General features: G+C 42.6%; 1 pseudogene; it reads right to left on the bottom strand.

Annotated features, from left to right (window-relative positions):
- Positions 1 to 2,253: 2,253 nt before the first annotated feature.
- On the bottom strand, positions 2,254 to 18,307 carry LOC121157234 (annotated as a pseudogene).
- Between the last annotated feature and the right edge of the window lie 6,749 nt (positions 18,308 to 25,056).

The raw sequence follows: 25,056 nt of genomic DNA, 5'->3' as shown, positions 1-25,056 counted from the left end.
GCCTTCTCTCCATGTGCATACGGATGAATATTCCTGAGTGCCCACAGTCCTTAGCATGGAGCATTTCCAACTCACACTCTTTGCTCAGCAGTCACCACCTGGCATGGTGAGAATTGTGTCTCCTCGCCTCTGGCTTCTCCGCAGGGCTCTGGGATCCTCTTCTGTGTTGCTCCACCTGCTCCTTAGCTTTTGTCCTCATTTTGCATCGTTCCTGTGAGCTGCCAGTTCTTCCCTTGTAATTTCAGTAGCATTTGAGGCACCAGATTATGGTTGGGCTCCACATAGGAAGATGCGTGCTCAGAATTCCTAGCATGAGTAGGCCAGTCACTGCACACACTCAAGGTTCTGGCACCCTCTAGGGAGAGGAGGTTTGTTTTCCTGCAAAGGGCAGAGGATGAGGGCAAAGAACTGTCCAGCATAGGCAGTTTGCCCAATTCAGGGAATGTTCCTCATTCTGTTTATTTCCATTTTTATACTTATTTGTACTAAGATGATTAAAGTTTATTTCTGGCATCAGATTTATGTCTCTTAGGCCTAAAGCTTGAGAATCATAGGTGCAAAATATCGGTTTTGCATTACTGGTTACATGACTTTCAACTTTGTTTTCCCCTGGATGTTTGAATGGCGATGTCATTTACGTAATATTTCCTTTGTGTCAGTGTTTGCACTTGAAGGTAAAATTAAACATAAAGTTTGTTCTTCTGCTTCCTTGGTTATAGATGGTATTTTTTGATACACACTAGCAAGGATGGAAACTAAGGAATGTTATTTATATTATATTTTGTTTCTGATTGCTAAAATGGTGCTTATTATAAATAACTAAAAATCCCGAAAAGCATTAAAAATCACTGTTGTTTTGTCACCCCTCTGATAACTGTAGTTTTATATGTTTCATATAATTATAAATAAAATTGCAATTGCATTGGAAATACAATTTTAATCCAGATCTTTTTCTTCTCACATTGTATTATGATGACTCCTTGAATAATTGTATTTGAGTAATTTTGCTAAACATGGCTTTTGTAGTTAACACTTTTAGCTCATAAAGCACTGTAACTTCTATTATTGGATGTGCAGTGCCTTTTTTCCCCCCCATTGCTTTAAAATCACTTCTGACTTTTTGTCAGAGTATGGGCACTTAAATATTGTTGGATTGTGATGTATTTCACAAGAAAACATATGTGAATCGGGTGCGTACTTTTAAGTATGCAGTATTTCAGATAGTAGGAATGAAGAGATTCATCTTTTCCTGATGCAGGCATTGAAACCCCAAGAACATGCAGAGAAAGGACAAATTCTACTTGCCTTAATGTTGGCCCAAGTTTGGAGACTAGAGCATTCGCAGGCCATTAGCTCCAATACCTCACTCTGGAGACCATTTGTTGTAATGAGCTGTCAATGATTATACATCTAAGTGTGGTTTAAGGGACCATTGGGCTTGCAGTTTAAAAGCCAACATTTATAAATGTGCAGAAATTGAATTATAAATGTGGTGGTTGCTTGAGGATCTACTGCATCGTGTCGCTGTCTGGATTGGCTGTCTGGCCTTGGAAACATTTTTGTGCCCATTAAAAAAAAAAAAAGAAGAAACCACAATAACGTTGTATCCTTCAAGAGATGGCTGCAGAATTCTTATGTTCTTTCAATAGAGTCTGGGGAAATCTTTTAAACCAAGAGTTGAGGATTAGTATTTCTTTAATTTTAAATGGTATTTTAGAGTGAGGGGGTGGAATGGAGATGTTATTCGTGCCTCAGTGAAGCTGTGATGTATGGAGAATGGATGTGTTTCCTTACTTGTTTATCATGAGTTTCTGAGCTAAGGTTACCTTTCAAAGTCTGTATGGAAGTATTTTACTGTGGCTTAGTAATAGGGCAGAGCTGAGTAGCAGTTCACATTTTTAGTGGTTAAAATATGCCTTTTGCTTTGAATATGCAGATTCTAAATGATTATTCTGTTAAGAAACTCCTGACAATCTGATTTTTAAAAATTATTTCCTGAGCTTTCACATTGGTTGATTTTTATTCGCAATCCCTTTTTCAATACAATTTATAGCCATGTCCCCATTTCCAGTTTGATTATACAAGCACCAAGTGGCAGAAAGGTCTAGAATAAATACTTCGACAAAGGGCAAAGCTGAAACTAAGTTGCGTGCCTCAGGTTCTGTGAGGGTGGGGAGTGTCTGAGCAGAATAGGGTCAGGCAGTGTAAGAGAAGATCTGAACTGAAGTTCTCTCAGTCGTCCTTGTCCTTTGCTCAGTGTTTAAGGATGCACATGAGCTTGATGTCATTGCAAGTGAACTTGATGTATTTGCAAGTCTTCTTTTTGTCACCAGAAGCTTCTCTGTAGAGCTCATCCACTTCCTTGTCTTTAAACCGGTCTTCCACGGTTGTCAGCAGCTCTTGCAGATGGTCCTCCTGAATGGTGCCTGTGGCTTCCTCATCAGAGCATGCAAACGCATTTTGGATGACAACCTCAGGGTCTGTGCTGTCCAGCTTTTCTCTAGACATGGTGAGGGACATGGTGAAATTGACGGGGCCTGGTGCCTGGTTCTTCACGGCACCCAGCTATGCATCGGTGAGATTCCTCCCCAGTGAGACAAGCCTGTCACACAGATCCACCTTGTCAGTGTAGCCGTCTTGATTCTGATCAGTCATGCTGAAAACCTCTTTGGACTCCTGGATCTGTGCCTGGCCACACGTGGTGGACACCTTGGATGTTGCGCACAGAGAGCCCTTCTTGGTGGGCTTCATCTTGGCCTTTTTGCTCAATGTGGTGCTTGTTTATTTCTGGCGCCAGATACCAGAAGCGGGGCTGCTGTGGGCGAGACTGGTAATTTAATTTTCTTAAAAACACTTCAGCTGTTTAATTTTTCTCTTCCTGAGAGGTCAGTGTGAGGTACATAAAATGTTTCCTGTACCATTCTACTTCCTTGTTTTGTTTAACACAAGATAATGCCTGGTTATTCGAACTATGAAGATGTTCAAAATGGAAGGATTTTATTCAATTCATCTATGTCTCTTCAGTTTCATACCTACCCGAGAAGCCAACATCAGCAGATTTTTCAGTAAAATTTTCAGATTTTTCAGCAAAAACATTAGTAGCAGATGAGTATTTTTCTAGATATTTCAACTTTATTTCAAAAAAAAGATTAATTGATTTTAAAGGCGGTGAGAGAGAAAGAATCCCACAGAGAAAGGGGAGGGAGTGAATCTGGTGGTTTACAGCTCGGATGCTACGACAGGAAGGGCCAGGTTCAAGCTGGGAGACAGGACTTCCATCCAGTCCCTCATGTAGGTGGCAGTAACTCAAATACTTGGGCCACCATCTGCTGCTTCCCATTTTAGTATCGAGCTGCATTGGAAGTGGGTAGCTGGGACTCAGACCAGCACTCCAGTATGGCTGCAGGTTTCTCAATTAGTGGCTTAATCCGCTATGCTGTAACACGGATTCCTCATCCAAGCTTGTACTACAAAAGGTAGGTACATATTAACAAGTAACATGACAAATATTGGCGTAAAAATTACCTCTTTTCTTCCAAATAATATACAAAAGTCAGGAATCTACACAGGTATACCACATGTAACTGTCACAAGCAGGAATCAGTGAGTATTTTCTGTAAAAGGCCACAAAGTAAGTTTTTTTGGCATTATGGGCTGTATAATTTCTTTTTAAAAAGATATTTGTTTATTTTTATTGGAAAGATTTACAGAGAAATAGGGACAGAGAGAAAGTTCTTTCGTCTGCTGGTTTACTCCCCAGATGACCACAATGGTCAGAGCTGAGCCAATCTGAAGCCAAGGGTCAGAGGCTTCTCTCAGTCTCCCATGCAGGTGCAGGGTCCCAAGGTTTTGGGTTGTCCTCTGTTGCTTTCCCAGGCCACAAACAGGGAGCTGGATGGGAAGTGGAGCAGCTGGGATGGGAAGTGGAGCAGCTGGGATACGAACCGGCACCCACGTGGCATGTTCAAGGCAAGGATTTAGCCACTAAGCCATCATGCCAGGCCCTGGCTATATAATGTCTGTTACAACTATTCGGTGTAACAGTGAGAGAGCTGCTGTAGACAATACCGAATTGTGTGAGCGTGAATGAGTTGTAACAAATAATTGTAATTGTTAACAACCAAATTTTAATTTCATATAGTTGTGATATATCATGAAATATTATTCTTTTGACATTTTTTTCAACCATTGTAATCTATAATAACCAACTATAACTCAAGAGCTCAAAAAAGACACATATAAAAGTTTCAGGGGGGTCTGTGGCTGCAGATTGCCAATCCAGGTTAGAGTTAAGGAAATATTCACTGGGTTTTGGGGAGTTAAGTATCACAGTGGGATTGGTGAATTACAGCAAATAAAGAAAACAGCTTAATAGTGCAATAGACACTTGGCACTTGGCCATCAAGGGAAGCAGTATTGAAGAGGCAAGCAAAGACAAGGGAAAAAACGCAGATGGAACCAATGCGAGGTCTCCAGCAATGGGGATCCAGTAGTCTTGGTTTAGTGACCAGTGTGCATTTCATCTGGTCATTTCCCGAGCAAGGACCCCTTTAAGCCTTCTGCTGTCCTGGATTTTCCTATTTCCATGCATTGTCTCCCATGAATTTGTTTTTTCAGTGTTAGTTGACAACTACTGACTTCATGTCCTCTGAATTTGATATTTCAGAGTTTATTACTTAGGAAAATTTAATATTGCAAGAACATTATATGGAAACATTGAAAGTTACCCATGAAATATATAGCATGTCAAGAAAGAAGCTTTATAGTGTTAATCCAGCCTCATTAATTCACTTTATGGGATGCTGTCTGAATGCCTCTGATGTTTTTATTTGCTCCGATTTACGGGTGAGTCTCTTCATAGTAATTCTGCTTTCAGACCAATCATAACGCTAGGATTCCATTTTATGCCTTCTGGGACAATCACTGGATTTTAATATAATTGAAGTACAATAGGATACCTATTGTGATACCTGAAAAGTTGTTGTTTCCAACATATATACAAATGCAATATATAATGCATAACCCTAAAGACGTATTTTTTTAAAAGATTTATTTATTTATTGGAAAGTCAAATATACAGAGAGGAGGAGAGACAGAGAGGAAGATCTTCTGTCCGATGATTCACTCCCCAAGTGAGCGCAACGGCCGATGCTATGCTGATCCGAAGCCGGGATCCAGGAACTTCTTCCTGGTCTCCCACGTGGGTGCAGGGTTCCAAAGCTTTGGGCTGTCCTTGACTGCTTTCCCAGGCCACAAGTAGGGAGCTGGATGGGAAGTGGAGCTGCTGGGATTAGAACCGGCGCCCATATGGGATTCCAGGGCGTTCAAGGCGAGGACTTTAGCCACTAGGCCACGCCTCTGGTCCCTAAAGAAGTGTTGTTATGGAAGAAATCAGCAGTTTATTAAGGAGTATTTTATTTATTTTTTTGTGTGTGATGTAAATCAAAACTTTATATATTTTTAAAGATTTATTTATTTTTATTGGAAAGTCAGATTTCCTGAGAGAAGGAGAGACAGAGAGAAAGCTCTTGCATCCGCTGGTTCACTCCCCAAGTGGCTGCCATGGCTGGAGCTGAATTGATCTGTAGCCAGGAGCCAGGAGCTTCTTTCTAGTCTCGCATGAGGGTGCAGACTCCCAAGGCTTGGGGCTGTCCTCCACTGCTTTTCCAGGCCACAGTTAGGGAGCTGGAAGGGAAATGGAGCGGCCAGCATATGAACTGGTGCCCATATGGGATCCTGGTGAATAAGGTGGGGACTTTAACCATTAGGCTACCACAATGGGCACAAAACTTTATTTATTTATTTTATTGTTACAAGATTTGTATAAAGGAAAAAATGGATTCATTGTGTTGCTTTCAGCCACTTGTGCATATGTCATTTTGTTCACATTAGATCAAGAGTAAAGTAATGCTTCATTTCTCCCAATTTATACACTGGCAGATTGAGGAATGAGGAGTATTCTTATTAGGCCACCAAACATGAACATCTCTACTCTTATGTACTTATTACTATGTATATGTGTATAAATGCACCTATTTAAAAAGGGATTATATTATCTTTTAAGAAGAAAATAAAAGAATGTAGTATTTCCTTCCCTAGTCATAGGCACTATTGATGTTCTGGAATCAGGCACTCTGATGATGGCATATCCCAAGATCCCATAACCCTAACCCTAACCCTCACTCCTAACTCTAACCCTAACCCTAATTCCTAATGCCTAACCCTATGCTAAGAAGCCGTGTAGCTACTGCAATAAATACCTGCTCCAGAACAGGTTTCTAGAGGCAGAATTGTTGGCTCAAAGAATAACGCTGCCCAGGCTCTGGGCTTGTGGCAGTAAGTTGATATAAGTATCTGAAAGCTGAATTTGTTTTTCTTCTCCTATAATCTCATTCAATATTTTTTGCCCATATTTTTAAAGTTTCAGATTCAAGTAAAATTATGTCTTATTCTCCAAATCTGACGTCTGTGCTGGGAAAACATAACTTCAGTGGTGAATTTTACTTTTTTATTTCTACGGTAGGATTTTTTAATTATAGATGAGAGGGCTAACACTCTTATAACTGCATCACTGCACAAGCCAACAGGCTTGTATGTTGCTTACACAGTTGGTGTGCAATGAAGGAAAAATGACATTAAACATAGCAAACTAGCAGCCCAGGAGATGCGAGAGGATCAGAGTGACTTTCAACATGTCACTTCATTTGTCTTTTTGAAGTCTGAAAAAAGTCTGCAGAGTATTGAACTGCATTGCAAAGAAGCATCCAGTCGTGGGAGAAAACCAGTTGATTCTTTTTTAGCTTGACTTAGGGTAGATCTTTCATTTCTGGTAAATACAATAAGATTTGTTATTTCGGGTGAACATTTCCTACTTTGGCCACCTTGCACTGGTTTCCTTTCTTCCCGGGAACACTGTCTGTAATGGTAGCATTAGTAAAGCAACACACACACACACACACACACACACACACACACACACACCTGTAGAGCATCTCTTTGGTGGCAGATACTGCATGTTCTCCTTTTAAAGCTAGGCAGGGAGATCTCCTCTGGAGACACGTGAATGGAAGGAGAGGTTGTGGGGAAATGTTCTAGATCAGGGTAAGTGCCAATGCGACAGCCTGAAGCAGGAGTGAGGTATGCAAGGGAAATCAAGAGCAAGAAGATAGGTCTGGCTAAGGTACAGTGGGAACAAAGGAAAGGGTGCAAGTTCTAACACCAAAGCACTAGAGGTTCAGCAATTCTAACCTGAAGGTACAGAAATGGGTAAGATGGTACTGCTCCAACTTGGAGGCGCCCAATAATCACTGGGTTTTTAAAACACAGATTTTGAGAGAGCAGACTTGAGCTAGGGCCTGGGATTGCAGTTCTCATCAATTCCAGGGGACTGCTAATGCTGCTGCTCCTTAGAAGACCCCTTCCTCTAGCAAGGGGATTCAAAGACCGGTGGGAGAGAGAGGTGCAGCAGGTGGGCAATGGTGCTCAGGAGTGTCTGCATCTCAGCACTGTTGATGGAGCACTTGCTGCTCTGCTGCTCGGCTTTCCCCACCTTGAGATCATAAGTGTTATTTTTACTCTCCTTTTTATTTTGTAAACTTCATTTGTGATCGCGTCTTAGTCTTAAAAGTAGAAAAGAATGAATCAATCTATAAATATACTCGCCCTCTCCAAATGTCTCTTGATGGCTTTCCTGGAATCTGTTTTGTCCTTCTTGATCTTGATAATTCGGCTTAAGGTAGAAGAAAGTTAAACACCAACGCTTAATCTCTCTAGCATTGCCTACGTACACAACAGTTTAAAAGATCTCTTTGCCTTTCCACTATTTCTACAGCATATTCTCATAATTTAATTACTATAAAGGGAGCTACATCCTCAAAGAGGAGAAAGACAGTTCTACAATCAAGTAGGTTTCTTGTTGGCTAAGTTAGTTGGTTCTAAATATAGCTGCTTGTTTTATGCTTCTGCTACCATATGTAGCCTCTGGGGGCTTCCTCTTGGTTCTGTATGGCTTGTTGTTCTTGGCTCATTTGCACGCTCTACGTATTGTATTTTAAATATAAAATTATGTATTTAGCAACAAACTTAGAAACACACTAAATTTCTTGGTCTAGAGTTGCTACTCAAAATGAAAACTCAGTGTAGCCTGTCAAAGCTTGGCTTCAGTGTCTTGGGGGTCTGGCTTTGAGGTGTGAACTTTGATTGATGCTTGGGAGTTTCTTAGAGAATCTGTGAACCAGTGCTATTTAGGGTGGCTGCTGCTAAAACCACCAAGTTAAGTCCTAACCTTGGAATTTTCAAAGAGAAAATGCATGTGTTTCTGAAGACTGCAGCTAGCTATAACCACCCCAGAAGAAGTTGAACCATCTAGGCGATAGCATGAAGGATTTGTGCCTACTTCATGATGTCTGCCTCTGTCTTCCTCTTTAAGCAGCTTTAATTGGTGTGTCACCCAGGCAAATGAATAACTTTCTAAGTAGAAGGCAGTTCCAGCTACTTAGAATAGACAGTAATATCCTTGCAATGCTTCCCCTCTTGAAGTTAGTGAAAGAATGTCCCAGCAGATGTTTTCTGTATTTGGTTGTTTTCCCATGGAACTCCTGGATGACATTTGCACGTGGTTGTCTAGTTCCCTAAGTTAGGAGCAGACATATCTGATTGCCTCTGTTGGAGACTGGAAATCTTTGTTGACTTTGCATGAAGTCAACTATTTTTGGGAAAAAAAACACAACAATTTCTCTAGTAGAATAAATTGAAGTTGTGATCAGCTAAGCAAGAAATGATGGAAGTTCCTAGCAAAACAAGCAAATTCTTGCTTCTGTATATGATCACAGGGTCTTCATCACTGTTCATTAGCATGTGGAAATCCTAGAAAATCCAGTTAACTCTCTTCCCTCCTTCTCCTCCCTCCTCTCTCCTCCTCCCTCCTCCACCCTCCTCTTCCTTCTTTAAACTAATTTATTGGAAAGGCAGATTTACAGAGAGAAGGAGAGACAGAGAGAAAGATCCTGCATCTGCTGCTTCACTCCCCAAATATTTGCAACAGCTGCAGTTGAACTGATCTGAAGCCATGAGCCTGGAGCTTCTTCCATGTCTCCCACGTGGGTACAGGGTCCCAAGGGATTGGACCATCCTTGACTGCTTTTGCAAGAGGACGGAAGATTGCTTTTTTCAGAGAGCTGGAAGGGAAGTAGAGCAGCTGGGGACTGAACCAGCGGCCATATGGGATGCTGGCATGTACAGGCTGAGGATTAACCAGTTGAACCATCATAGTGGCTCCAAGTCATCTCTTGTTTATTTGAGGAATCTCTGAGAGTTTGCTGGGAAGGCAGCTCACCTGCTCTGAATCCGTTCTTTTACCTTCAACAGGGTGCCTCCTGGCCTGCTCTTAATCCCATGTGTGAAGTCAGCTTAAATTCGAGGACAGCTCACGGTCGTATTATTGGCCTGTCATATCTTGTGCTTTTTTCATGGTTTAAGGAGCAATAACTGGTTGCCTGTTCTGGGCTGGACATTTAGTGCTTTGTGCTTCAGATACCTGGGAATGATTAGTTCTTTCTGTTCAGCTAATCTTTCTAACTATTGACTGATATATCAAACAGTCGTTTCTTCCTTCCCAGCCTCCTTATGCATTAAATCTAAATTAAAGCTAGAGTCGGACAGCCTCCCTAAAGTCTAGCACTGAATTCTAATCTTGCCTTGAGTCCTCATTATTAAGCTACCACCAAACCTCTGTAATCTATAACTTCTTTACCTGTTGAAACAGAGAATGAGATTGGCACCTGTAGCAGAATTGTTGAAGTTGGTGGTGCAGGGCCTCACCTCTGGGTGAGAGTGGCTCTCTTAAGATATCTGTTGGGTGCTACTTGCTGCCTGTGTGACTTTGAGAAGCTTGTTTAACCTCACTGTGCCTCTGTCTCTTCATCTTTGAAAGTAGCTTCACATTGGGCCTACCAGCTATTCAGAACTCAAATGTAGATATAAATACCCATGAAAAATAAATCCTCAATAAATATTTACTTACTTGTTCTCAGTATTATATTTCTTAAACTAGCCTAATCTTCTTGCCCTGCCCTTGTTCACAAAGCTTCCAGTCTGGTGTTGAGACAGTGATAATTACTTTACAAAATTATGGGAAGAAGCTTATGTGTATGTGATCATCAAAGAATGAAAAGGTGCTTGCCAGGCAGAGAAAGCAGGAAGGATATGATGAGAAAAGTGGACTGTGCTAGGAGGCAGGCATGAGCTAGACGTGCCTGGTGTTAATTTGTTGTGACTTGTGAGAAGGACGCTTGCAGGGTGATGGGCAGACATGGTGACTCCACATCTCAGTTCTGTGTGATCACACCTGGATAATGGACGTTCAACTCCATCAGAGATGCTGACTCTTCATCAAGGGGATTCTTCTCCAGGTGCCACAGGGCAATTGAGGTTCCCTGAGGGGTGAGATCTGAACCCTGGGAATCTGGCAGGCCCGTGTGTAATGGTTCATCCAGGATATGTGCTTTTCTCTTTCCTTGTGTTGATGATAATTCACCTACTGCCTCATTCATCCTCTGTCCAGGCTTCGCAGGATGAGATGCCCTGCTTATGATGCTGCTCATTTAATAGTTTACCGAGTTGATGTAGCACCTAGAACCTCACACCTCACACTGGATGTTATGAGTCTTAGAACCTGTGTCTGCTTCTCAGTGGTGGAAGGCCTCAACCACCTACTTTCTCAAGGTTACTGTTATTATTTTTTTACATTTTAAATATTTATTCATTTGTATCAGAAAGGCAGATTTACACAGAGAAGGAGAGAGAGAGAGAAAGATATTCCATCTGCTAGTTCGCTCCCCAAATGGCTGCAATGACTGGAACTGAGCCAATATGAAGCCAGGAGTTTCTTCTATGTCTCCCACGTGGGTACAGGGTCCAAGTTTTGGGATGTCTTTAACTGTTTTCTCAGGCCACAGGCAGGGAGCTGTATGGGAAGTAGAGCAGCCAGGATAGCAACCAGTGCTCATAGAGGATCCAGTACTTGTAACGTGAGGATTTAGCCTTTGAGCCATTGTGCTGGACCCTATTATTATTTTTAACTGGTGAGATGAGAGAGGCGCTTCAACATCTTCTGCATTCCTTTCGTAGCCTCAGGAATGGATCTAAATGACGTTTTAAAGATGTACTCAAATATACAAGACTGTGAAGGAGACCATTATGCTTGTGTGTTAAACATGAAAATAATTTTTGGCATGAAAATATATGTACGGGCATCCTATCCCATGGAGTGATACAATAATAACTATTAGAATGTTGAACTACTGGTAGGCACAATGCTATCAATATCTGTAATGATTCTAAGGAAGCTATCTGGAAGGTCCAGGGACAATGAAGTCACAGGTACTGCTAATACTATGGTAGTTTATGATTTATAATTAGAGAAAATGCTGAACTTCAATGAGAGATTAGTGTAAATGAAAACGTAATTATTCTCTTCCAAGTTTATGGTCATTCCTGAGTATGCCCGTGATCCTCTACATAGTACTTGGTACATATGATGGGAGGCACAGTTATCAAAGTTTTTTAACACGTCTTTTCTCCATAAGTCCCAGTCTCCTCGTGTGTGCCAAAGCACGGATCTTAGGGACCGTTTCTAAGCAATTTAATTGCAAACAAAAAAGCACAAAATTTCAAAAGTTATGTCTCCCGATAGACCAAAACAAACAAAAGACATTTGTTGTACTCTTACAAGAACTGAATCAAGAAAGCAGAGCAGAGCCTTATCGGTCTCAGCCGGGAGGGAATGGGGTGACTCAAATTTTCAGGTCCTCTGTGCTTATCTACCAAAAATTGTGTAAGTGCTGGTAGGGGCTTAGAAATGATTTTATTAAACTGTTGCATTTTCAAATATAGGAATTATGTCCAAGGTGTTACTCTTTCTGTCTGCATCTGAGTTCTAGTAGTATCTTGCTTATGACCTTATTAGTTTCTTATCTAATTAATCGATTATTACATCTCATTCTCCAAAAGAAAAAAGTGGAACTGTTTTATGAAACAGACTACAAACATATTTTATCTGTAATTCTTGTGACTAGGTTCCTTCCTAGCTACACATGTTCTGACCTCTGTCAGTACAGGTGACCCCAATTAAACTCACAAACTCACTATTGTTGGAAACATGTCAGAAACATTTAGGAGCTTATTCAGGCTGTGCACTGAGCTGGGCACTTACCGTGATCTGGAAGTTTCTCACCTATGAGACTCAAGCCAGGAGTGGCTCTCATGGGTTATGACTGAGGATAAATTAGTTGGAAAGCATTGCCTGCACCCACAAGGCAAACGTGTTCAAGTGGGCACGTAGTATTTTCTTGGTCATCTCTTTCAGTCTGAGATTGTCTATTACTGTGACAGAAGGGTGTCATAATTAAAATTGTTCTTGCCTCTGGGGAATGCATTTTCACACTAGTAAAATAATATCCATTAAAACAATCTTGAAGTGAACTTGTAATTCCACTAAGGCTAGTTATAATTTTATATATGCTAATTGGTGTATGATTTCTGTTAGTCTTTCTTTTCTTAAAGATTTATTTATTTTTATTGCTAAGTCAGATATACAGAGAGGAGGAGAGACAGAGAGGAAGATCTTCTGTCCGATGATTCACTCCCCAAGTGACCACAATGGCTGGAACCGAGCCAATCCAAAGCCAGGAGCCAGGAGCTTGTTCCGGGTTTCCCAAGTGGGTGCAGGGTCCCAAGGCTTTGGGTTGTCCTCGGCTTCTTTCCCAGGCCCCAAGCAGGGAGCTGGAAGGGAAACGGGGCCACTGGGATTAGAACCGGTGCCCATATGGGATCCTGGAGCATGCAAGGCAAGGACTTTAACCACTACGCAATTGCGCCAGGCTCTCCATTAGTCTTAAATGCAGGAAAATCAAAATTTAAAATTGAGCCCAGTTTTTCATAAGAGAGTCATTCCTCTAAAAAGAAGATTGGCAACAAGAAAACCGATGGTAGATTTGGATCCATTTATTTTAATCCAGTCAGTGAATTTTCATTCTGAAATTTTATTGAAGAATGGCACTTAATTTTTAGAGAGTGAATCTTTCATTATTGGGGTTTCTATCTTTTAGGGAAAAATATTTTTCTCTGAAATGCCTTTTTCATTAGGAAGTGATAAGATTGAATTATTTCTACTTCTGTACCAAGAATTAGCCTAAGGACGGCAGTAAGCTATGTGGTAACGTCAACTTTAATTTGGAATGGATTCTTTCATATCTGTGGTTATTGAATTTTAATAAAGCAGCTGTAAGCAGAAGACTCCAATCTCCCAGGAAGCGCAAGACTTGTGTTTGCTAACCCCTTGAACTTTGCTAGGCAGCATCCGAGCACAGGTATGCTCTCCTGCTCATTGATGTCCGACTTGACCAATGGATGATGCAAGGAAAAGCTTTATATGCACTTCGGCTTGGTCTTTGGAATGTTCTTTCTTGGAAGGCAGCCTTGATGCTGTTTAAAAGCTCAGCCTACCCTAGCAATTGATGGGCTGTGTGGAGAGGCCCCGAATGTGGAGAGGCCACCTTGAGCATTCCATCCTTAATCCATCTCCCAGCTTGAATGCAGCCAACTGAAAATATATCAGCTGCAACCATGTGGAACAGAGCTGCCTAGCCAAGCCCAGCAAACCCAGTGGCTTATGGGAAAAAAAATGAATTAGTGCTGTGTTGAGCCACTAAGTCGTATAGTGATTAGTTAGCCAGCAGTGGACAAGTGAAGCCATGTCGCCCTTCAGAAAGTCTATGCCAAAGGAAATTTTCGGTAGGGCCTGGTGGGTGCATGTCTTGGCTCATAGCTGTATTTTATAGTGCTACAAAGCGTAATGAGCAAGGCTGTATGCGTGTGTGTACATCTGTTAGATTGTGCAGTCATTGATTCCACCTTTGCAGCGGAGTGCCTTACCTGTAGGAAGACTCTACCTTTGAAAGTTCGGAGTCTTTTATTCAAATCATGGGAGATACAGAAAAGCATAGAAAAAATGTACACACCCAGAATCCCATCAGTTAGTGGCTAACTTAGGAAATTTTTATATTGTAAAGACAATGAATAAGTTACTTGGCTATTCCTTGAAAGTTTAGTAAGTAAATCAGATCAGAGTATAGACTGTGGTGTCTACATGAAAGTTGCTATTGGGCCCGGCCCCTATAGGCAAAAGTCCTCACCTTGAAAGCTCCAGGATCCGATATGGGCGCCATTTTTAATCCCAGCAGCTCCACTTCCCATCCAGCTCCCTGCTTGTGGCCTGGGAAGGCAGTCAAGGACAGCCCACAGCCTTGGGACCCTGCATCCACATGGGAGACCCGGAACAAGCTCCTGGCCCCTGGCTTTGGATTGGCATAGCACTGGCCGTTGTGGTCACTTGGTAAGTGAATCATTGGACGGAAGAAATTCCTCTCTGTCTCTCCTCCTCTCTGTATATCTGACTTAGCAAAAAATAAATAAATCTTTAAGAAAAGAAAGAAAGTTGCTATTAACATGGACAAAATATAGAGCTTCTTGCATTGGATTTTCAGTTTACATTCCCCATACTACTCTAAGGCAAATATCTGTCTTGGTTTCTGCCTGTGTAACGCCTCCGCACTGTGACTGGAGCAGTGAGTCTCAAGGAGCAGCAGTTCTTCACTGTGGGGGCTTCTTACAGTACCTGAAGACATCATCAGCTGTGCTGTGGGCTAGGATGCTGCTGTTATCCAGTGGCTGGTGTCCAGTAATACCGCTGAATAGCCTGCAATACTCCGGACCCTTGCTGCATGGCCAGGACTTAGCCTGCACACAGTGTCAGCAATGTCACCATAGAGCGTCCTCTCCACAGGGAATGGCCCCAACCCCTAGATGTTGCTGCGCTTGGTTTTCTGGCCTCACACCTCGTACCTCTGTCCTCTTACATTTCATGCATACTCATTATGCAATACCAACAGCTTCCTGTTTTTGCATCTTTTCATCTTTGTGGATCTTTGTTTCTGTTGTTCCCACAGTCAGGGATACTCTTCCTCTAGGAGTAGCTAATTATGTCCTGTGGATTTTATCATTGTGCTGGTAACTGTTTTAGAACACCTGTTGCTCCCTATAAATTTTGAAGTTCAAAGTGAGTTTGGATCAAGCCATCCTGGAAAGCAAAGACTCAAACAGACGCGTGGGCCAGGAATTCAAACCAGGCCTCTCATATGGATAGCCCAGTGCCGTTAGGGTGCGCATGGACAGGAAGCTGGAATGAGAAGCGCAGCCAGGGCTTGATTCAAGACACACTCTAACGGAGAATGTGGGTTTCCCAAACAAGGTCTTCGCCACTGAGCCAAATGCCTGCTAGGACAGTTCTTTAATTTATCATTTGGCTGTTATTCGTGGAATGCCTTTGGCCTGTCTCTCTCACTAGGTATGGGGAATGGTAAGAAGACAGAAGTTTATAGAAAGAGGAAGACCAGAACTACAACCGGCTTGTATTTTTCAATTACATGGGGAATTTATGAGGAATTCTCAGTTTTAATTTCTTTTTCATTCTTAGACTTCTCGTATTAGAGGTGTGTTCTCTGTTGGACTAGGAAGCAATCAACGGGTATTTGTTTGCATTTTATGTTTTAAAATAAATGATTATATTTGTGCTGTCAAATCTAGAAGGTATGATTGAAAATAATAATAATCTAATGGCCATTAGGTTGACAGGTTAAAATCTTAACTTCTTAAAGTTACTTTCTTCATAATGACAATAAAAGTGCTTTTTTTTTTTTAATCTTTGCTCTTGAATTAGGTAAATTTAAGAAAATATTCCAAACAATGGAGTGTTGTGTGAGTCCTGTTATTGGACTACATGGTTTATATCTCCTTTACTGTTATAAATTTTAGTCAATGTTCAACCTGGGCCAGAAACTTAAATGGCCTTTTATCTAAATTAATTAAGCAGAGGAAAGCAGTGAGTCATGGGGAGAGTGGCTTGTTTTCTGAGTTTCACAGAGCTTGTCCAAAACCAAACTGGTGACTTAAAGTCAAGCTTGTGGACTCCAAATTTGGTATCTTTTTTGCTTGGGTGGAGAGTGAGAACTGTAGGCGGACTTCGGTAGACACACTTTTCCTTTCTCTCTCTTTGTGAAGGGTTTCAGAGAGGTGAGTTATTATGTCTGCGTTGTCTTAGGTGGCATTCTTGCAAAGCTGGTTTGAGGCAAGGATCAGAGTTCACTAATCTTAAATGACAGGTGCTTCTTGGAGGCACCAAGGCCGTAGGCAGCAACAGTGAGACAGGGAAGGAAAAACAGCCGGGAAAACCTGTGCTGATCTGCAGATTCCACAGTGGACAGAGAGGTTTCCACCTGCTGGGGATATTCCAGAGCCTGGGCAAGTTAGCAGCTAGGCTGTTTATTTATCAACTTTTGTGTCACCATTTGAGGGCTTCTCCTGGAACCTGCTGGCAGGAGAGTCGGGCTCCCTAGAGCAAGACCTCTTCTGTGGGCTTGGCAACTGAGTCAGTGGCTTTGCGGAGGGATCTGGGTGGGTCAGCAGCAGCTCCTGCCTGCAGCTACATGAAAGAAATGGGAGAGGATGCAAATGGGGCTGCTCCACAGTGTGAGACCTAGAGGACAGACACCTCGTCTGCGCCTGTGTTCTCCTTCCCCTCCGTGTGCTGTTGAGCCTGGAGCCGTGAACCTATGTGTTCTCTTGGCCTTTCCAGAATCCCTTTCCTAGCCTACTGGGAGCCCAAGGTGGGCATGAGTCACTGCACTGGTCAGTGGCTTTGTTTTCTGGTTTCTGGGTGAATTCCCCAGGAGACACGGGAAGGAAGAGAAGCGTGAGGTTGGATTGTCATCACAGGTCTCTTCTTGCCACCATGCTCTTGGCTGCCTCCATCCTCCCTCCCCACAGGATGCCCTCTCTTGTGTCTTCAGCTTCTTCTTGTGGTGCCTGTGAATCTGTCCTCACATCCTTGCAGGCCTAGGACTCAGCATGCCCTGGTTGCTTTTCCTAAAGGCTGCCCACACCTGGTCGGTGAAACCTCATTGACCCATTTCAGCTCATGCGCAGGTTGTGTCTGTTTCCTCTCTGGGTCCAGAAAGGAACCATCACCATCTCGGGGGTGTTGGCTTCCTAGACAGGATTATACATGAAATGGCTGGAGACATGATGAAGACTTAAGATATCGAAGCGTAAATTGTGGTTGTGCCCTAAACACTTGTAGGATGTAGGATTCATTAACAGAGAGAGGGATGCTTATTAAAGAAGACATTATTGGAGAGGTGCCTTAGGTTGTATGTTGTCTTTTTTTTTTTCCTTTTCTGCTCTGTGGGAAGCTCTGTTTGAGTATTGAATTGAAAATTAGAAGTTCTACTCTTATCATGGCTGTGTAGTTAATTACAATTTATGTGATTTACAGACGGAAGGGTAAAATGGATCTATCCATCTGGAAATTTCAGAGATTTGTCTCAAGTCTTTTAATTTTAAGTAAGTAAATCCTTCCTCCTAATTCCTTACATTTCCCATCTCGTTCTAATGGAGTATAATCCATTTCTTAATAGTTTTTTTTTTTTAAAGCTGATATAAAAGGCATTTCAGGCTGCTTAAAATAAGGCTGTCTGGTACGGAAAGCACTCTGTGTGTACTTACGGTGGACTCATTGTGATTCAGACACTTATGCTAAACACCAGGGACTCCGTAACACACAATGTCTGGATGCTGCTTTCAAGGAACGCAGGACGTGTTGGGAAAATAAAACTTCAAACAGATGGCTATTATAAATCCTTTCAAGTGTTACACGTATAGAGAAGAGTTTTATGTGTAGTTCAGAAAAGACCGAGGGGTTGATGACAGAAAAGCCTTCATAGAAAATGTGATGCTGTGTCATGTCTTGAAGGATGATACCGAGCTTATTGGAGGAGATAAGGGGACAAGTAGTAGGAAAGAAGCTATGGAATTTTCTGGGGCCCCAGAGAAAGTGTATGATTTGGACCAAATGCTAGTGGCCTTTGGAGGAACGCCTGGACTTGATGCCAAGGGCTAAAGTGATAATCTCATCCTTAATACTCATTATCACTTAGAATAATACAGACTGCACATCTAGTTGAAAAATATGGTGGGAATGTAAACAATACAAATACTGTGGCTTTAAGAATCTTACGGGAGATGTGTTACTGGAGCTCGTCTCAAATATGCTGAAGGCTGAGCAGAGTAGCACCTCTCTGGAACCCATGGTCATCTCCAGGTAGGGAGGTCGGCCAGTGGATGCTGGCTCTATGCCTTTGCTCGGATTTGGATGCACTGCCATCAAACTCACACAATTGTCATGTACCGGCATAGAGCGGTCTAGAACAGGGAATTCTGGAGGGCTACTTGGGGGTAGGATGGGTTTCTCCTTCAGTCAGTGATGGTGAGTGTTGCCAGCTGTTTAGCCGGACACAGGTGATACCAGAATACTGGATACTGCTGCTTCCAATTATTTTAGCTCTTGACATCTCAGGGCTCATCTTGCTGCCCTCATGTAGTGGGTTGATGCACACTGTCTCATCAATACTGCAGGTGTGGATAAGCATGGGTCTCAGGGACATGGATCCCTAAGAACTCCTCAGCAGAGGCCTGGTTATGATAGCCAAAGAATTTGTGAGTATAGACGGTTGCACAAATCCTATTCAAGGCTGTTTTCTTATCACAGAACTTTAGTTCTCATTGACCATTGATGACAGGGACAGGAAAAAGTTTAGTCGGATTTCATGGGTTTGGGATATCAAAATTCAGTATTCAGCATATATTTCCCATTTTGCAAAGAATTCTTTTTTATATTTGGTTTATTATATTATTCCCTTATTTTCTGCTTATTTTTGTTGCTTTGCAACAAACCACACCAAAACTTATTACTGAGAACAAGTACTGTCATTTACACTGTTTCATGACTCGGGCTCAGCTTAGCTAGGCAGTTCTGCTTATTGTGGGGTTGGCAGGGGTGCAGTATTCTAGGGGTTGAAATGAGTTGGAATGCTCAGAATGCCTCACTTTTAAGAGCATGTTATGCAGCTGTAGAATTGGAGCCCAGTGGGACTGTCCACTAGACCATCTTTGTTCTCTTATATTTGGCCACTGTCCATGAGGGCTGATAGCATGAGGTCTGGTTCTAAAAGGGAGCATTATAAATGGGCTGATGTAGGAAGTCAGATCCTATAATACCAGAGTTCGTAAGTCCTGGATGACCACCCTCCCACATTCTGTAAGTCAAATCATCTCAGATTGGCTTCCAAAAGAAGAGAAATAGACTTGACTTTTCAATGGAAAGAGTGACATTTTGTAATCACCCACACATATACATGTGCATACATACATGTATGCATATGGCCCAACTTGTCCTCAAGCCTTACTGTTCCTGGAAATTTATGTCCATAATCTCTGGATTCAAATGTTCTCAAAAAACACTGGTTATTGTCTGTCCAAACATCTACTTGAGAGGGTCAAGTCTGGGGCTTCTATTTGTTTTTTAAGATTTTATTTATTTGAAAATACAGGGTAGCAAACACAGAAAAAGCAGAGGAGACGGAAAGACACAGACACCTGTGGTTAACTTCCCAAACTAGTGTGATGGCCAGGGCTGGGAGCCAGGAGCTCCATCTGGGTCCCCCACACAGAAGGAAGGGACCCAAGCCCCAAGGTCATCTTCTTCTGCTTTCTCACACACATTAGCAGAAGCTGGATCAAGACACAGAGCAGCTGGTACTCAAACCTGCACTCCTATGGGATGTGGGTATTGTAGACAAGGGCTTGACCTGCCCGCATGCTGGCCCTTCTGAGGTTTTTCTTGGAGCAGCTGCATGACCCACTCTCTCCCTTATTCTTCAGATTCACCTTTTTTTATATTAAAACATCATTTTCTTATAAATTTCCTCCAGTGCACTTCTAGCCCTTCTGTTATGTCCTGTGTTAGGTAACTTATCACTCACTTTTGGGATCTCAGTTGTAGAATCACTTCCTAAGGGCAACATGGCCCTGTGGATTGCTCTTGGTAACTGCACCTGTATGACCGTTTCATCACTGCCGGAGGTTCTTGAAGGCCAACCTGTGTAGCTGTGTATGGGTCTTCTTGGGCACGGGCCAATATTATCTACAGGAGTTAAAAATTTAGTGTTGTTGCATTGGAATGAAATTATTAAATGGAGAACATCTCAGTAGCCTTATATGTATAAGGATGATCTTGCTGCAGGAAATATGAGAATGTAGTTTCTTGGAGAGTCCTTAGCTCCACGGTAAGCCTTGTGGAATCAATGAAGTTCTATCCTTAAGAACACAATGATGGGGCCACTGCTGTGGCTTAATAAGTCAACCCTCTGATTGCATTGCCAGCTTCCTGCGCTGGTTCATGTCTCAGCTGCTCCTCTTCTGATCCAGCTCCTTTCTATGGCCTGGGAAGGCAGCAAAGGATAATTCAAGTCCTTGGACCCCTACACCAATGTGAGAGACCCAACCAGAAGCTCCTGGCTTGTGGTTTCAGATTGGCTCAGTTCTGGCCATGGCAGCCATTTTGGGAGTGAACCAGTGGGTAGAAAATCTTTCTCTCTCTTAGCTCTGCCTTTCAAATAAAAGTAAAAATAGAGGGCTTGGCGCAATAGCCTAGTTGCTAGAGTCCTCACCTTGCATGCACCAGAATCCTGACTGCTCTAGTTCCCATCCAGCTCCCTGCTTGTGGCCTGGGGAAGCAGTGGAGGACAGCCCAAGGCCTTGGGACCTGCACCCGCGTGTGAGACCCAGAAGAAGCTCCTGGCTCCTGGTTTCTGATTGACTCAGCTGGGGCTGTTGCGGTCACTTGGGGAGTGAACCAGCAGATGAAAGATATCTGTCTCCCCTTTTCTCTGTAAATCTGACTTTCCAATAAAAATAAATAAATCTTTTTTAAAAAGTAAATTTTCTTTTTTTTAAAGGAACACAATGGTGAGACTGCATGTTATTTCAAGATATTGTAGAAATTTTCTTAGAAATAGATTATAAGGACTTGATTAAAGCAAAAAAGCCCAACATTTTTCTTTTTGTCTCTAACTCCCTATTGACCCAGAGGTGTTTGTGATGGTGGGACTTGGTGACTGCCAGGCTAAAATTGCTCATTCCACTGCTTCTTAGTCTGGGAAACCAGTGTCTCATTGGACTGTAAACCCAAGACTGGTCAGATGACAGCTTGGGGTATGATGTGCCTATGAATAAAGTCTCCATGAGATAACCCTGGCCATAACTTTTTGTTCTGTTCTTTTGTGGCACTCTATTGAAATAAAGTAGTTGGTGGAAGAATTGAAATGACAGAGGAGAAACAGAAAGATGGAAGCAGAAATATGAGACTGTTTTCTTCAAAGATTCTATAACTTCTGAATACTAGGTTTTTTAAAATCTCTTATAAAAACATGGAGAGACAATAGTGATTCAGTTCAATTATTTCATAGAAATAAATCTGTAACTATGTATTGAATATGTGTCTCAATGAAATGTGCAGAACTGATTAGAAGAAGTTGGTGCATGATCTTGCAACTTATGCCTATTCACAAAATATGGCTACACATATGCCATGCAGACCTAATGAGAGGATCAGATAAACAGGCCATCATAACTTCCAAATGGGGAAGGCAGTAGTCAGGGCTCTTTGATGGAGCATCTTGAATTTGAGCTGTGTTTATGTATAGGAATAGATTAGGAAAAGTGACATAGAATGGAGAAGAGAGAGCCTTCTCAGCTGGGAGGTTAGTGCCCATTTGTGGAAGTTAGTGTGAGAATGGGCAAGAATGCCTTCGCACTAAGACAGTGCAAGTGTGCAGGATGGGGTGGGAGCTTACGTGGCAGAGGGTCGTGGCAGAGGGCTGTGCCAAGCCAGTGGGTGAGATCCCTGCAGACCAGAGTGAAGAGACAGAAAGCTTGAAGCAGGGGACATCAGAGAATAAATCCTGTGGGTTTGGGCATCATGCTGTTGTCAGTTGGCAAGGTAGTTTTGACAAGGGAAGAAACTGGGGCCAGTGAGTCCACTTGGGAGATTATCATCTCAGCACAAAATAAATGGGAAGAGGAGGAAGTGCCAAACTAAGGTGAAGAAGAAAAAGTGGTCGATTTTCATGTTGGGATTCATGGTGAGGAAGATGGCAAAAAAAGGGAGATTTCAAACCTTGGTAAATAGACATTGCTTCCCTGATCACCCATAGCAAGGTTAGACATGGAGGGTCATGCAATGTTGGGCGGCCTAGGAAGTGACATGTAGAAGCAATGGTGCACAACTTCAGGTGAATTTGAAGATAAAGGCTAGTGATGCAAACAGAAACACCAGCAGATGGTGTGGGATTAAATAAACACAGTGAACACAGACTTGGAGTTTTTATGAGCATTTGAAGCAGGGTAAGTTTAAAAAGTATCTCATCAGTTAACTTCATAATGTTGTAAACTGTTGTTGATGTTATGTCATGGCTTTTAATAGGTCGGAATGATATTCTGCCAGCTCTGCTTTTAAACCAGAGATGGTCTCGCCAAGAGACTGTTGAATTGATTTGGACAATAAGATGCTGGACTCTATGCATGGTACATACTTACAATGTAAGAAGCATGACTGGATTTGAACTGTAATACTGCAACAAGGTGGATTAATCCACCATGGGGGGGGGGACGGAGAAGGGCTGGGAGCGCCTATGAAACTGTATCATAAAATGAAATGCAATAAAAAATAAAGTAAGTCTCCTAGAAAGAAAAAAAAAATTATCTCATGAAATACTGACATCTAATTCAACCGTCAAATCTGTTTCTTTGAAGACATGTATATTCAAAATACATTACTCGTTGAGCTGGTTGTGTTCCCCCAGCCTGCTTCGTCCACATTCTGTGGGAGCTGGCTGGCTGATCTCTCAGTGGATGCTCTCACTCACCTGCAGTCACTTGCAGCACAGCAGCTGCAATAAGCCTTTCATTGAGATCGTGGGGCTCTGTCCACACTTGCAGTGGCTTCCCAGCACGTTCGGAGCATAAGCTGATGTCCTTTCTAGGGCATTCAGGGCCTGGCACTGCCCATCATTTATGACTCTTTTCCTTGTTCACTCCTTAGCAGGTGCCCCCAACCATAGTGATCCCCCCCGCCCCCCATGAATGTCATGCTCCCTCCAGTGCCTACGTCTTCTCCCTTGGCTGGGCAGCTTTCTTCCAGTGTCTGTAGGAAGTGTTTCCTCACCTTCTCAACATCTTTGCCAACTGGGACCTTCCTTTTCTCTCCCTGAGTAGTGTTGCCATCCCTGTGGTTGGCATTGTTGGTCTTACTTCCTAGCATCTTTTCATCCTTAACCTTTGTTATCTTCTATGTCAGTCTTCCCATCTGAGTGGAAGTTGTATGATGGTGGAGATCTTTGTCTATGCTGTGGCTTCCACTGTATCTAGAACAATGCTAGGTACACAGGAAACATTTATTGAGTAAATGAGCACACTCTGCCAGGAGCTTTTTCTTAGGGAGAGTTAGAACTTCCTTAATAGCAGCTGTCATAGTCAGTGCTTCATCAACATTAAGTAAATGGGACCTGAAATATAAAATCCTAATATTATTAAAAGGAATATCTGAAACTGGTGGAATCAGGGAGCTGGCATTGTGGTATAGCGGGCTAAGCCTCTAGGTGTGATGCCCATACGAGCACTGGTTCTAATCCTGCCTGTTGCACTTCTGATCCAGCGTTGTTGCTGTTGCATCTGAGAGGCAGCCCAAGATGGCCTATGTGTTTGGGCCCTGCACCCATGTGGGAGATACAGGTGAGGTTTCAGGCTCCTGGCTTCCACCTGGCCCAGCTCAGATTGCTGCAGTGCCTGCAGAGTGAACCAGTGGTTGAAACATTGTCTGTCTGTCTAACTCTGCCTTTCAAATAAATAAAATCAATCTTTTAAAAACTGGTGTGGGGCAGAGGGTGGTGAAAGGATAAATTTGCTTCAACGCTACCAAGGCTCCACTTCCTGTTTTAGAATTCATGTAACTGTTTTAGCAATTGTTTTTCGTTTTACACATGATTATTCATTGAAGAGTATTTAAAAATTTTGCCTTTAAACTCTCAGCTGATGCTTTGGGAAACTGGACGATACAGGGCAGAGAAATCGCTGGGGCTGACTGTCACGATTCATGGCCAATTAAGGAACAGCACTGGCAAGACATGCACAGTGCATGAGGCTGTGTGCTTTGTGCGCCTTTGGGTGGCTTTGGGTCACAGACCAGGGAATAGCTGGCAGTGCTTCCTTCTGCAAACAGCGTCTTGATTTGGTTACCCTGGTGGGCACTTTTTATCGATAAAGAGAATAGGCAACCTTTTGGGATTTCATGGTGTAGGCAAGCTGAAGAGCAAAGGCAGAACAGAGTGAAAATATGACTTTTCTTGGGACGCATCTGCCTCTGAAGCTCACTGTTTATTTTAGTTGGTATTGCTCTTCTCTCGTCCCGGGGGATGCAGATGCCCTTTGAAAGAATGCATGCGGAAAATCAGGCTGCAGGAGGCAGAAATGATTTCTTGAGAGTTTCGCGAGTTTCCTAAGGCCAGAACTGCTCAGAGTGTCTTGGCTACTCCACGTTTTGCTGCATTCCCTGATGCCACTGTGGATGTGCGTGTTGCTGACACAGCTAATGGTCAGGATCTTAATTTATATTTCTGGGTGGGCTGTTTTAGGGCATTCAGACAAGTGAGGAAATACAGGGTGCAAAGGAACCTGCAAAGAGAATTAGTAGTACATCATGCTTTTGCTTAATTTGAGAGTTGAAGAAGTCCATAATTGTTTTGGAGTTCTCCAGCTTGCAAAAATACTGAATGGCCCTTGTTTGCAGATGGTGTCTAAAGGATCAAAAGGAAGGTTCAGAAACAATTAAATACCCGAGAATAGGGCTGTGCACAGTCAGAAGTTCATCCACGGCAGGTTTCCTGAGGCTACTGCCTAGTGTTAAGTGGGTGGAGTTGTTCTACTTGTGCCTCATGGCGCCAGAGGGCTATTGGGTGTTCTATGAGGGGTCAGAAGTTAAGTGAGCAGAAGTCTTGGAGACACAGGCTCTTTTGACTGTAAGTCTTCTTGGCTGTGTGTATTCCTTCT

This window comes from Ochotona curzoniae, unplaced genomic scaffold, assembly GCF_017591425.1.
Source record: "Ochotona curzoniae isolate NIBS_2020 unplaced genomic scaffold, NIBS_Ocur_1.0 contig_3520, whole genome shotgun sequence".
Taxonomy (NCBI): Eukaryota; Metazoa; Chordata; class Mammalia; order Lagomorpha; family Ochotonidae; genus Ochotona; species Ochotona curzoniae.
The sequence above is the reverse complement of the archived record's forward strand: the minus strand, read 5'-3'. Positions and strand labels throughout refer to the sequence as shown.